This window comes from Penaeus monodon, chromosome 16 (assembly GCF_015228065.2).
Source record: "Penaeus monodon isolate SGIC_2016 chromosome 16, NSTDA_Pmon_1, whole genome shotgun sequence".
Lineage (NCBI taxonomy): Eukaryota > Metazoa > Arthropoda > Malacostraca > Decapoda > Penaeidae > Penaeus > Penaeus monodon.
This window is the reverse complement of record NC_051401.1, coordinates 34,466,235-34,474,158: the sequence shown is the minus strand read 5'-3', so window position 1 is coordinate 34,474,158 and position 7,924 is coordinate 34,466,235.

Sequence of the window (7,924 nt, the reverse complement as noted above, 5' to 3'; positions counted from 1 at the left end):
TCCTTTCTTTTTTTTTTTTTTTCCTTCCCATGTGGCATGCCGTTATGTTTTTAACAAGTGCAGTATTTTTTTTAATCTGAACAAGTGTCCGTGGCTAGTGCATTTGTTTCTTACCATGTTTCTTCGAAGTTCCTTTTGATGGGAGATTGTCTTTATATTTTTTAGTGAGAGTAATTTTCTTAGGCGTGTTTTATCTTTAAATTCATTTTCTTCTCGAATGCTCTATGCACGATAACTGTTAACTGTTGCCATATTCTAGGCATATTTTATTATTACCTTCATCTCCCATTGCGTTAGGCCGATGCCGTATTGGGTTCAATTTCGTAATTCCGGCAATTCATGCAATTTCTTGTAGGTTCGGGTTAATAATGGCATTAATGGGGTTATTTTGAAATACGTAAGTTTAATTGGAATACCCACAAGCAATATATTTTTTCCTTTCACCAGACCATCCCTACCTACCCTAGTTCCTACATCTCCCCCTTTCCTTAAACCACCTTTTTTAACCGTGTGATATCCAGAGGTTCATTATTCAGGTTCGTTCAATCTTAGGGTTTAATTTCCAAATATTAGATTTTTTTTTCTTTTCTTGTCTTTGTGTACATTTACACGTATGATGTGTTTCTTTTAGGCTTATTTTCCATAGTAAATACAGTAAATAAGTTTTATGTGTACAAAATGTTTTACTCGTTTATTTTAAGTATGGTTATTAACATTAGTACCCCAGGTCATTCAGGTCAGGTCATGTCCAGTGATGACCATATTCGCCCCTCCTTTGACCTGTGTCGTGAAAGGCCGCATTCAAAACTATTTTCTATTTTTTTTTTTTTCGTATTTCAAGTTTAGTTTTTGTGGTCATTATTGTTTTTCAAATAATTTGGAATTCTGATAACGAATTATCAATTTCCTTGTCGTTATCGACATTTTTTTTCATATTGTTCAATTTTTATTTTATACTGAATACATTTATATATAAAAACATTTAGTTATTCTTACTTAGATTATTAATGTGATACTTATGATAAACTGTTATTCATTAGTCGTTTCGATTTATTTATTTTTTCGATGACAATTGGGTTCCGTTTGCACACATTTTTTATACTAGCTTCTGCTAATTATCGGGAATATTGAACATGACTTTTCGGATATCACTCAGGTAAACTCCGGTTCACTCTCTGATGCTGCCCACGATTTAGAAATATATTGTTTCTATTTTCATTTTCACTTTCTATCTCGTTGTTAGAGATTTATTACATTATATCAGCTACTACGATTCATATTGTTTCTGATTTTCGTTATCATTATCCTCAATTTCAAGGCAAAATTCCCTCGGGTCATCTAACGATTTTCCATCTTCCTCTCAAGACAATCGTTAAGATGCTGGACAGATTTTCATAGCCTTTCTTCATTTAATTTTTTTTGCTCTATATCGCGAATTCATTTCATTGTATCCACATGGTCCTTAGTGACGACCCCAACGACGGGTTTCTGGAATGTAATTAGTGTTAAGTTGAATTTCGCCTTTTACGTGCTCAGAAGCACAATTAAGCGCCCAGCTGCGATCCGGCGCCGTGATGCGCAACCATGTTTTTTCACGACTCCTATTGGGGCAATAGCGCTGCATTTCCCAACGGAGCCAATTTACGTATTATTTTTGCTACGATACAGCTCGCCGGCAGTACCCTCTTTCAACCTGAAAATATGGTGGGGTGTATCGGCCGCATTCCTCCGGGAATCTTAGGGCTTAAGTTAACATAACTTTGCACACCATGAGGGGTGTCTATCGGCCGTCCCACCCCTGCCTGCACCCCATGCACGTTTGCTGTTCTCGCAAGCTCTGTCTGTTCAGTGACAGACTTGTCACCATTCAAAAAATTACATACTGTTTAGCTAGTATCCATTTCTGGGACTTCGAACAGTAGTTGATATAACGTTGCAATTGCCGTAGTAGTAATAATTATATTACTATATTTAGAATGCTCTTTTCGTGCCAGTTAGATCCCCCGGTATTTATTTCCTGACCTCTAAATTTTTTCCACTTCGTTTACTATACCCGTCCCCATCCTCGCCCCCTCGCCCTTTACTTATCAAGTCCACCTCCACACGCCATTCTATTTCTTATTTACTCTCACTACTTTATCTATCTGCTATGTGATTCTATACCTACTCTACCATATTATTATATTTTGATTTAGATCTCCCTAATACGACCCTTGTCACACAACCCCCCACCTCCCATTTCGCCCTACTGTCTCTCTGCCTGGTCTCTGCCCTTGGTGTACTTGTTTCAGTAATGGCGGATCAGTTGAGCGAGAAGTCCGGGACGAGCCTGCCGGACCCACACCTAACACGGCCGACGACACTTGCTACTCCGTCGAGGACGACGACGGGGTGGGTGCGTGAGCCGAGCGATCTCAGAGTGGTCTTGGTCAAAATGCCGTCAATGTCTTTTTACGCCCTCTACTAACAGGGGTGACCAATAGGGCGTTGTTGCGTGCCCATGGAATCGCCCGCCGTACTGACCTAAGCCACCGCCCCGGTGCGCTCATGACCCCATAGCTGACCTGTAACCGTACGGACAATTTACCGAGTCGACGGCCCCCGCTCGCCCGGCAGGCCCTCCCGGGGGTCTACCAGGCTCTTCTTCTGCACGGCCAGACCAACCTCCCCCCCCCCCCCCTCCCCCCGGTCCCACGCTACATACAAGAATCTCCATTTTTCAATAAATATACGCAACAGACTGTGCCGTTTTTACAAGTCCCTCACACACACCACACACACAGAGATGAGAGGAGAGAGAGAGAGAAAGAGAGAGGATGAGATAGAGAGAGACGAGGGGAGAGAGAGGAGAGAGAGAAGAGAGAGAGAGAGAGGTAGAGTGAGGAAGAGAGTGAGAGAGAGAGAGAGAGTGATTTGAGCGAGAGCGAGAGAGTGAGAGCGAGAGAGAGAGTGAGACGATGAGAGAGGAGATGAGAGTGAGAGCGAGAGCGAGAGTGAGAGTTAGACGTGAGAGAGTGAGAGTGAGATTGAGAGTGAGAGTGAGAGTGAGAGTGAGAGTGAGAGTGAGAGAGAGAGAGAGTGAGAGAGAGAGTGAGAGCGTGAGTCCAGTAAGGACGGTGCTAATTCAGTGACTGCTTCACTAGTTCTCACACCTATAATCACTACGCTCTCTCTCTCTCTCGTCTCTATGACCGCACACACACGCACACACACCACACACACAACACACACACACACACACACACACACACACACACACACACACACAACACACACACACACACACACACACACACACACACACACAACACATGTATATATGTATATATATACACATTTATATCCATATGTGTACACATATATGTATGAATGTGTGTATATATATATATATATATATATATATATATATATATATATATATATATATATATATATATATATATATATAGAGAGAGGAGAGAGAGAGAGAGAGAGAGAGAGAGAGAGAGAGAGACGAGACAGAAAGTCATGATGATGACAATGATAGAAATGAAACAAGGAAACGAAATCTTGCCACTAAACAAGAATTGAATTTACCCTAACCGAATAAATACAAAAGACAGTTATCTCTACAGAAGTTTTAAAAACGAATGCACTGAATGCAGTGACATGTTCAAACTCTCTCTCTCTCTCTCTATTGCTTCTCGCTCTCCCTCTCCTCTCTCTTCTCCCCTCCCCTCTCTACTTGAGCTTCTCCTCTCCCTTACATCCTCGCTCCTCCTGTTCACCCGCCCTTCCTCTATCTTCCTCCTCCTCTTTTTTATATAAATTTAAAAAATTAAAAATAATAAAAAAAATAAATTATTGTGTAAAAAAAAAAAAAAAAAATCGCAAAAAAAAAAAAAGAAAAGCGGACAGAACAATCGAAAAAAATATAGAACCTTTCTCTGAAACGTTAGAAATAAAAATGCGGTCCATCTCCAGCATGGTTACATTGTCTCCGGCCCAGGATCCAACGGCGGGAGACTAGTTTGGCAACTGTGGTCGGAGCCAATACTGGTGGCCGGGATAGTTTCGAGTGCGGAGTAATGAAACCGAGTTATTAGGGGTAGCGACTTGTTAGTAGTTATTATTGCTACTTCCCCAGCTCTCTTGTTCTCTGTCGTTGTCCGCTTTTATTGCGTTTTCCTCTCTCCTTCCATCGCTCTCGCTTCACTCTCTCGGCCATTTTGTATTTGTCGTTGAGTTATGGTGATATAGACTATGATGAATTCGTTTTTCTTTGCTACTATTTGGGCTTCTGATAATAGGGATGATAATGATAATGAGAATAGTGGTGATCGTGTAGTTAAGGTGATATGGATAATAAACAGTCCCTATATTGATGATGATGGTAATTAATGATAATATCATTCGTAGGATATTAAAACTACGATGGATAATAGCTCGTGAATCTGCAATTTGACAAGGGGATAAGTCGGTCTACGTAATGAGGTCAGATTGTTTGATATATGACGCTAAGCATGGATGAGGTGTGTGTTCTCGTTGATCCTGTAGGTTTATTAGGAGGGTTTTAACTTGTTTTTCCTAATGATCCCAGCTACTTTTGCATTGGTTTGTTCGGGTCATCGTTTTAAGTCGCCTAAGATTTGAAAAAAGGTTTTCTTTTCACTGACTTTCTCTAAAAAAACATCTATCGAGGGGTAGCAAATGATTCAGTTGTAGCATGAGGGTGTCTAGTTAGGACTGTACCAATAATGAAGGAGGGAAACATATTGCTTTGTACAGTGCACCCAAATTCCTCTACAGTGTATATTTTCAGCTGTGGTGGAGATTTCATTTGATTTAAGGTTGTCCCTTACTTATATGCATACTCCTCCACCTTCGGCCCTGCTTCACATCTATAAAACATTGAAATTTTGAATGTTAACCATGACAATCACTTGGACATTTTTTAATGAAAGCCATGTTTCACTAATGCAAAGGATGTCGAAATTCTCTCCATGATCATCAGTCGATTTCTTCAAATGACCAAGGAGGATTGGCATTGATATGTTCCTATTTTGAGTGAGTCGCATGATGTGACCTTTGGTCTTGCTGACTGTGTGACGGCGTCAAACAAAAGCTGGTCGTTCTTGTGCTTGTTTTTGCTCAAAATACTTCACATTTTTAGGGAAAACATCTGAAAATTGTGAAGAGTTCTAGGTGTATATTTTGCCCCTGGATAGTTACTGTGAACACTAGAATAATTAATGATGCGTCCATGTTTGTCTATATGCCTTTGCATTGATATGTTTTCAAATTCTTGGGTAAAGAAGTCTTCTATATCTTCTTCTCTGTGTCAGGGTGACAACTAGTTGATGTAGCGCCTACACTACTGGGGACGTTCTAAGCCTTGTAGTGCGTGCTCGTCTTTTTCCTTTTTTCTGGAGAGGTGACGGTAATGAAACGTCCTTGTCCTGCTCGTTTCGTTTGTTGCCTTCAGGTCGTTGCGATGCGTTGACAACGACCGTGGACACTTGTGGTGGTGATGGGGGTAGTGAGGGGCAGGGACTCCGGTACTTGGTGTAGTTGCTTCATCCCACTGGCGGCTGGGTGGGATATTTTTTTCTTTGTTCTTCCTCTGCTCGTTCTTGATACAACTCTCGGTGTTACTTGCGTCGATGCCTCGCTGCTCATCCCAGGAAAACCGACGCCTCAGATTGTTGGAGAAGCGCTTGCGTGGTGCCGGGCGAGGCGGAGTGCTCGGCAGCGAGGTCTTCGTGGGTCGGCTTGTAGTGAACACGCCTTTCGTGGGCCCCACGTGACCCTCTCCTGCCCACGATCACATCCCCCACAGGACTCGGACACAGAGAGCACGGCTTTGAAATCACAAGGACTTCACGACTTCGTCAGTTGGACGTCGTCTCCGAACCGCGCAGTAGCGGTCTCGTCACAACCGCTTGTTACGTTCGGCATATGGCTCACAAACGGCCTATGTTCCCGCCGCCAGGCCAGGCATGTTCCCACCAGAGAGCCAGCCAGGGCTGGTGGAGAGACGCTACCTTGTGCGCTTGCAGAACCACGTAAACCTTGACGTTGCAGAGGACGCTACCTTGAACGCTGCAGCGACGATTTGGTCGATGAGGGGAACTTCGACCACCAGAAATCAGGTCATGTATTTCCCGTGCATACCGAATTCCGCTGTACCTGATTAGAAGCGAGTGCTAGGCGATAGTGCAGAAACTTCCACTTAGTTGAAATATATAACGAACATTCAGAGTGGATCGTGTTCATTTACAAACATTAGTCGTTAGTGTTACTTTCCGTTTATGCTGCGTATGCTATAAATATTTGTGTTCGTCCGTACATTTATTACTACATTGTCTGTATTTGTTTATATATGTTGTGCATGTCCGTAAATTCGCTGGTGTATTAGCTTTCTGTAATGTCTTTGAGCACGAATTATACACTTAAATCTTTTCAACAAATGAGTCTGCTTTTTCACCTTTAAAATCTAAAATGATACGCTAAAATATACTGAAAAGATTGAACCTGAAAAAAAAATGAACAATAAACTAAACAAACGACTCTATCGGAGAAAATGAAACCAAGCCTCCAGGATCGGTCAGAAACGCCATAAGTAATTATAAAAAAATCTAAGGGCGGGACCCCTAGTAGGTATACCAATTGTTTTTTTTTGTTCGCATAAATGTACGTCAGAATTGTACAGGCTGCTGGGCGGGTGGAGAGGGAGGCGGAAGGGGAGTCGGGGACAGGCGTGGGGGTGGGAGGGGGGGGAGGTTGTGTGAGTGGCTCTATCGGTTCTGTGGGGGTGCGGTAAAATTTATTATTAAGGGGACGTTTCTCCACAGGGAGAGGGGTGCGAAAGGGAAGGGGTTGGTAGGAGGACTGTCGTGGTTGGGCTTATAGTCTGTTGGAGGGGCGCGGCGAGCCAGCGAGGGTTCCCCTGAGTGCGTCGGAGGGGAGGGAGAAGAGAGAGCGAGAGAGAGAGAGAGAGAGGAGAGCGAGAGAGAGAGAGGAGAGCGAGAGAGAGAGAGAGAGAGAGAGAGAGAGGGAGAGATGAAGGGAGTGAGTGAGTGAGGATAAGAGAGTGTGAGTGAGATAGATAGATAGATAGATAGATAAATAGGCAGACAGATAGGTGTGTGTATATATATATATATATATATATATATATATATATATATATATATATACACACATATATATATGATATATATATATAATACTATATATATACACATATATATATATATTATTATATATATATATATATATGGTATATATATATATATATATCTATATATATATATATATATATATATACACTACACCTATCTGTCCTGCCTATTTATCTATCTTATACTATCTATCTATCTCACTCACACTCTCTTATCCTCACTCACTCACTCACCTCTCCCTACTCTTCCTCCTCCTCTTCCTCTCTTCTCTCCTCCTCTCTTCGTCTCTTCTCCTTCCTCTCTCCTCTCCTCTTCTCCTCCCTCTCTCCTCCTCTCTACTCTCTCTCTCCTCTCCCGTTTCCCTCCCTCGCCCCACCACCCAGTCCTCCTACCAACCCTTCCCTTTCGCACCCCCTCTCCCTGGAGTGAAGAACGTCGTATAACCGCCACCCCACAGAAACCATGAGGCACTACACAACCTCCCCCCCCTCCACCCTCTACGTCCTGTACCGACTCCCCTTCCCCCCTCCCTCTCACCCGCCCCCAGCAAGCTGATAGCAATTCTGACGTTACACTTTATGCGAAACCCAAAAAAAAAAATTAGGTAGGCCGACTAGGGGGTCCCGTGCCCCTCTAGATTTTTCTTTATAATTTACTTATGGCGTTTCTGACCGATCCTGGAGTGCTTGGTCCAGTTAATTTTATAGCGAATTAGATCGTTTGTTTATTTTTGTTCATTTTTTTTTTTTCAGGTTCAATCT